Source organism: Apteryx rowi, unplaced genomic scaffold (assembly GCF_003343035.1).
Source record: "Apteryx rowi isolate R43461 unplaced genomic scaffold, aptRow1 scaffold_1498, whole genome shotgun sequence".
Lineage (NCBI taxonomy): Eukaryota > Metazoa > Chordata > Aves > Apterygiformes > Apterygidae > Apteryx > Apteryx rowi.
The window spans coordinates 25,860-31,913 of NW_020447750.1; positions in this window are offsets into that span (position 1 = coordinate 25,860).

Below are 6,054 nucleotides of genomic sequence, written 5' to 3' on the forward strand. Positions count from 1 at the left end.
CGGCCGCGGCAGGTGAGCGCCGCGGCCGGGCATCGCCGGCGCCGGGCGTTACCGGGGGCTCCGGGGCCGATAGGGCCGATAGGGCCGGGCATCACCGGGGGCTCCGGGGTCCGGGCGTTACCGGGGCTCCTGGGCCACATAGGGCCGGGGCCGGGCATCACCGGGGGCTCCCGAGGCCGATAGGGCCGGGCATTTCCGGGGGCCGGTACGGCCGGGGCCGGGCATTACCGGGGAGGGGGGGGTTCGGTGCTCGCCGCCTGCCCAGGGCCCCGGCGCAGGCGCAGGCCGATGCTCGGCGGGTTTTGCTCGGGGAAGGGCCGCGCCGGGGGATGCTGCGGCCGGTGCCGGTGCCGGTGCCGGGGGATGCTGCGGCGGCAGCGCATACCGGCGCGGCGGCACTGCGGCGCCCCGGGACCTCGCGGGGGGGGGTCGTGGGAACGCGCCAAAGCGCGACGCACTCCGGCTCCTCCGCTCGCCTGCGCTGCACCGGCACCGGYACCGGTACCGGCCCGGYCGAGCCGGTGGGACGCGAGCCAGGGGCTGAGCGGCACCGGGCGCTCCGGAGGCCGCGGCGGGGAGGGGGCTCTCCCGGCTGGCTCCGCACGTCTTCTAGCCGCAGGCGCCGCCACAGCGAGGTTCGTCTTCCGGTGCGTCCCGGTCGCCGGGGTGTTCCCCAGGCCGGAACGGTGACGGTTGACCCTTCGGTGCTTCGCCGCAAGCCGCGGGGGTCCGGCCCGGCCTCTTGCGCAGGGAAGGATGCGCCAGCGGAGATGCCCTGGCGCCCTGCTCCAGCCCCCAGTCGGGCAGCGGGTGTCCGGGGGGCTTCCCGTTCCCGCGGCACGGCCCCCTCCGCGGAGGGCTGGATCGCAGGGCAGGAGCCTCCCCGGGCGGAGGACGGGTCTCTCCGGAGCTCGCGTGGACGTGGGGCCTCCCTCCTCAAGGAGGTGTCGCAGGCAGCCTGGCAAGCGGCTCCCGGCTGCGGAGCTGCTGCTCCGGCACCGCAAAGGCCGGCCAGCCCGGGCGAGGAGCGGGGTTTTGCCTTTCCCGTCACCCTCCGTGTGAAATGCCAATGGATAGATTTTTTTCCCCGTGCTGGTAAACGCTCCTGCCTTTTCTGTAAGGCTGTGCAAGTCGGCTTTAAAAAAACACCAAATTTGAATCATCAAAAGGCACTCGGCATTAATATTTAAGGGGATATTGTGTAGGATAATTATACTGGAGTAGGAGACTCCAAGAATACAGCCACTAGATGAAAGCTGTGGGAAGCACTGCCAAAGTCAGCAGCGCTCTGCACATGCTCCTGACAGATGCTATTTAAAGTTATTTAGGTTAGTCGAGAGCGGAGCAGACGGAGGAACCCCAGCAAGGCCGGGCCGCCGGAGCCGCGCGCTCCTTGCCTGCTTCCCTGGGCCGGCGTCGTCCCAGAGGGGCTTTTCGGGGCGCTCCTTCCAGGAAYGCCTGCCCGCGCCGCGGTGCCCAAGTCCCCGGAGCTCCCACCTCCCCGGGTCTCCTTCTCTCCGGTCGCGTCCGTCTTGCTTGTCTTGGTCGGGGCTGGGTGTGGGCGGTAAATAGGTGGAAAACTGGGAAAACCGTCAGAAGGGAATGAAGAAGACCCCGGAGAGGAGCGGGTGTTTCTCTAGCCCCGCGGCACGGTCTCACCAGGACGCGCGTGGGGTCCAGGCTGGCGGCTGTTCRCAGCTCGGGTCCGGCCGCGGGAAGCGGGGAAGGGCCAGGATGCCAGGACCTGCCTGGAGTCATTGCCTGGGAAAGGAGACGGCCGCGGGGGACCTGGCGACGGTGAACCGTCGGGTCCGGCCCTGCCGCTGCAGCCCGGCTCCTAGGAGGCCGCAGAGGGGCTCCCCGAGAGCCCTTGGGAGGTGGGTGACATCCGTGCCACGCAGGGATGCGTGCTGCTGGCTCTTGTCCCACGCGGAAGACGCGCTCCTCGCTTTGGAGCTGAGCAGCGCGCCCAGGGCAGAGAGCTTCCCGGGAGGCGGATGGTGCGGCAGCGAGACTGAGGCGCTCCCAGGCCCGGCAGGAAGAGTCCCGAAGTCGGTGCTGGAGGGGTGACGTCCACAGAGAGGCCGGAGAGCCAAGCAAGGCCGGTGGGAACGGAGGGGTGAGTGGCTGCTCTTCGCGCTTGCGCTGATCCCGCCTTTCCCGGTGGAAGCACATCCTGGCRGCGTTCGGATGCCGTGGCGCCGGGCACGGCCGCAGACCTGGAGAGGGACCGGGCGAAGCCCTCCGGGATCCTGCCTGCGTCCGCGCGAGACCTGCAAGAGGCTCCCTGGCTGCCGCACGGAGGCTCTTGCCAAGGCGAGTGAATCAGCTGGGCGTCGCGGCAGCTCCTCCGGAGCCGCGCGGCAGCGGGCGCAGCTCGGAGCCGCGCTCCGCCGCCAGCTCGCTCGTCTGCCTCTCCCGCCTTCGTTTCCTTGTCGCTTTAAAAGCCACAAGGATGCAGCCCCGAAATAGAAGCCGCGAGTCGCTGCAGCGGAGAATTCCTCCGAGCAGGTGGTGCTGCCGCCGGGCTGTTGCAGACGGCGAGATGCCGGCCCAGCCCCGCGCGCCGTCCTCGGGGCTCCCGTGGCGTCCTGGCCCCGTGGCATGCTCCGGGCGGCTCCGGCAGGCTGCGGACGGGGCTCGTCGGCCTGTCCGGCACCGTCGTCCTCTGCCGATGGCCGGGGTTGTCCGACCGCTGGGCGCGCTTGCTGCCCGTCTCGCTCCGGAGAACTTCTGCCGTGATGGAGGCAAGCGGGGCGAGAAGCGGGTGACCGGCTTTGGCAGCGATCGGCGCTCTTTTATTGCCGAATAAACGAGTCCAACGCTGCGACCGATCTAATGCTCCTCCTGCTTGATGTGGACTTCAGCCCGCGTTAGCCTAAACCCCACGGGGCTCCCGGCGGGGAACCCCAGTGCCTGCAGCTGTTCTGTCCCCTGCGTCGGGTCAGAGACCTGCGCCGGGAGCTGGGCTCACCGACCTCTGCGCGCCCCGTGCCAAGGGATCGGGACGGTGCAGTGCCTCCGGATAATTACCCATCCCRGCATTTTATTTGCAGTTGGTCATTGATTAACTGGCATTCAGCAATTCGACAATTAAAATGCAGCGGTAAGCTCGATTCTTCTCTCTGCCCCGTAAGCACGTCTGGCTGGGAACGGGGAGCTTGTCCTGATGGTTTCAGGAAAAGGGCACGGGGCTCGCGGGACGCGCGGGATCCCGCGGCGCCGCRTGCCAGCGCCTGCTCATCCGGGCGAGCCCCGCCAGCCTCCAAGGCGTCCCGCGTCCCCCGTGCGCTCCATGTGGCAGGAAGCACCGCTTCTCCCCGCGTTCGCTACCCGCCTCGGTGTCGGCRGCGCAGCCGTCCTTCAAGGGCAGCCGGAACAGAAACACGATGTAAAAATAGCCTCCGCTCTCCAAGGCTTTGCCCAGCTCCGCTCCTGACAGCGTTCCCGCTCCTGTTTCTCCGAGCCTGGATCTGAGTGGTGCAGGTGCTCCYGGGGGCTCCCAGCAGAGCCCGAACCCGAGTCCCGCTCCTACCTGGAAGCAGAGGCCCCGTCCATCCCGGGCCCGCGGGCGAGGGAGGGAGCTGATGCAGTCGCTGTGCTGAATCTTGCACAGAAATCTTGCACCTCCTTTTCCGAGTGTCTGCCAGGATTTTGAGCTAAATCATTTTTTTCCCCCCAAAGCAAGCACAGACRCAGTGTGCTAAACCGCCTGGCTAAAGGCTCCTTGCTCAGTGCGGGGCCTCGGGCTGGTGCTCTGCCCGGCCGCGGGGGCGGCGGGGGGATGCTGCCCCAACGGGAGGGCTGCGGCAGAGCCTTTGCTTCCCCGTCGTTAAATGCCGAACTGCGTTTACCGCAGCACCAGAGTCGCTCGAAAGCTCCGCTTGGGCCCGGCGCGGCATTCCTGAGCATGGGAATGAGCTTGGAGGCATCTCGCGTACCTCTGTCAGCGCACGCGGTCTGCAGGTGGGGCGCCGGGTCCACTTGGATTTGGCCTGCCTCGACCTTCCCCACATGCCGCTGCCCGGAAGAGCCCAGCTCGCTCCAACCCATGGCAATCCGTGCCGGGGAGCGAGCTGGGGCGCAGCGTCCCCTCGGCTGTGGCTTTGCGCGCTCCGAGCGAAACTCTTGCCTTGCTTTCTGTGCAGAGAAGAGCCCGTGCTYGCGGCAAGACACGCGGGTCTGGGGGCACCCAGCCGTGCAGCACCCACACCGCGCGCCTGGCTCAGGCGAGGACCCTTCRGAGTCTGGGAGGAGCCCGGAGGAGCCCAGGGCATTTCTGCGGGCGCCGTGCTGCCTCCTCCGGGGTCCCGGCAGCGCGGTGGAAAACTCCCATAGCGAGAGGCAATGGGCACATAGGGGCAAGCGCGTCTCTCGCCCCGCGCTGCCGGATGTGCACGGGGCTGCGCAGCGCATCGCTGCCCTGCGGTAACTGCCTGGCGCCAAGCTGCAGGCTCTTCTCGTGCCTGGGTCAAGCGCCGGAGCATTGAGCTTTTGGGGGGTTGTAATGGGGCAGAATAATAGGAGAAACACCCGTTTCAGCCCGTTTCCAGCTAGGAGCTGCTGAAGTTTCCGCTCAGGCTTGAACAGCGCTGCGCCAAAGCGATGCCACAGCTGGAGACGGCGTCCCAGAGGGCGCAGAGCGGGTCTCGGGGGGCCCGACGGGCTCCTCCCTGGCAACTCCGCTTGGGAGCATTCCCACGGCTCTGCTCTGGCATCGCCCGCCCCGAGGAGCCCCCCAGAGCGGAGAGCTCGGGGGTACCGAGGCCGCAGTGCAGCCCCCCCCATCTGCAGGGTTTGGGGGTGCCGAGGCCGCGGTGCAGCCCCCCATCTGCAGGGTTTGGGGGCTCCAGGGCTCAGATGGGGGTCGGGAGCGGGGGTGCCTGCCCAGCGACCCCGGCCCACATTTGGCCTCCCCGCGCCGTGCCGTGCCGTGCYGTGCCGCGCCGCAGTGCGCTGCTCCGTGCCGCCCGTGACTCAGCTCCCTGCTCGCCCTCCCCGCTCCACCGCCGCTGGAGCAGGGGCTGCGATGCACTTGAGCGCCAGCGAGCGGGACCGGGGGCTGCCGGCCGCGCCGGCGCCTGGCTCGGCGGGAGTGCCGAGCGCCGCAGGTGCCTCCCTTCCAGCTGCTCCCGCAGCTAAAAATACCCCCCCGACCTCCCCCGCCGCATGCGAGCGATGTGGCAGCCGGCACGGCGGCGGCGGGGGGGGGGGACGGTGCCGGGGCGGCCGCGCGCAGCTGAGGCGCGTTCCCCTCCGGGGACGCCTCCGTGTYGGGGAATATGGGATGGGGATGGGAGCGGTGTGCCGGGGGCCGCGCTTCCCTGCAGCAGCTCCCGGCGCCGCGGCGTCACATCCCCGGTGCAGCATGCGGAGGGGCTGCAGCGCCGGGTTTGCCCCGGCCCCCCGCAACCGTCRGCTCGGCTCGCCCTGGGATTGCCGAGCCGCCCCGGAGCACGGCCCCCGCGGCGTGCGCACCCCCCGCCGGGGCCGGACGGGCCGGGCTCCGGTGCATCCTTCCGCTTCCCATCCCGGCGAGGGGCCGCTCCGGCTGGTMGCGACGCGGCCTCCCCGGGCTCGGAGCCAGGCCGGCGTGCCTCGGCCTGCCGCGCCGGCGGCTCCGGCGCTGAGTCACGGCGACACGGCAGCGGCGGCAGCTCCCGGCACGCTCCGGGCCCGCGGCAGCCGCCTCCTCCCCTGCTCGGGCGCCGCGGGAAGCAGCTGCGTTAATGGCGATGGCGCTGCTCAGCGCTTTACCGCGGCGGGCCCGGCCGCGCCGAACACAGGCCCCCCCGGATGGTGCCCGGAGCATCCCCCTGGTAGGGGAGAGCGGGAGCCCCCGGCTGCCCCCCTGCAGCCGACGAGGGGGCAGGTTGGGGGGTTGCAGCACTCGCCCCCCGTGACGCCCCCGGCCCCGGAGCCCCGCGACCTCTGATCCGCGAGGAAGAGCRAAAGCGGATTAAAGGCCGGGAAAGCGCTGCCGCAGCCGTGCGGGGCTGCCGGGGATGGTTCCTCGCCGCTGCCCTGCAGGTCCCGCGTGCACCCAGCGAGCGT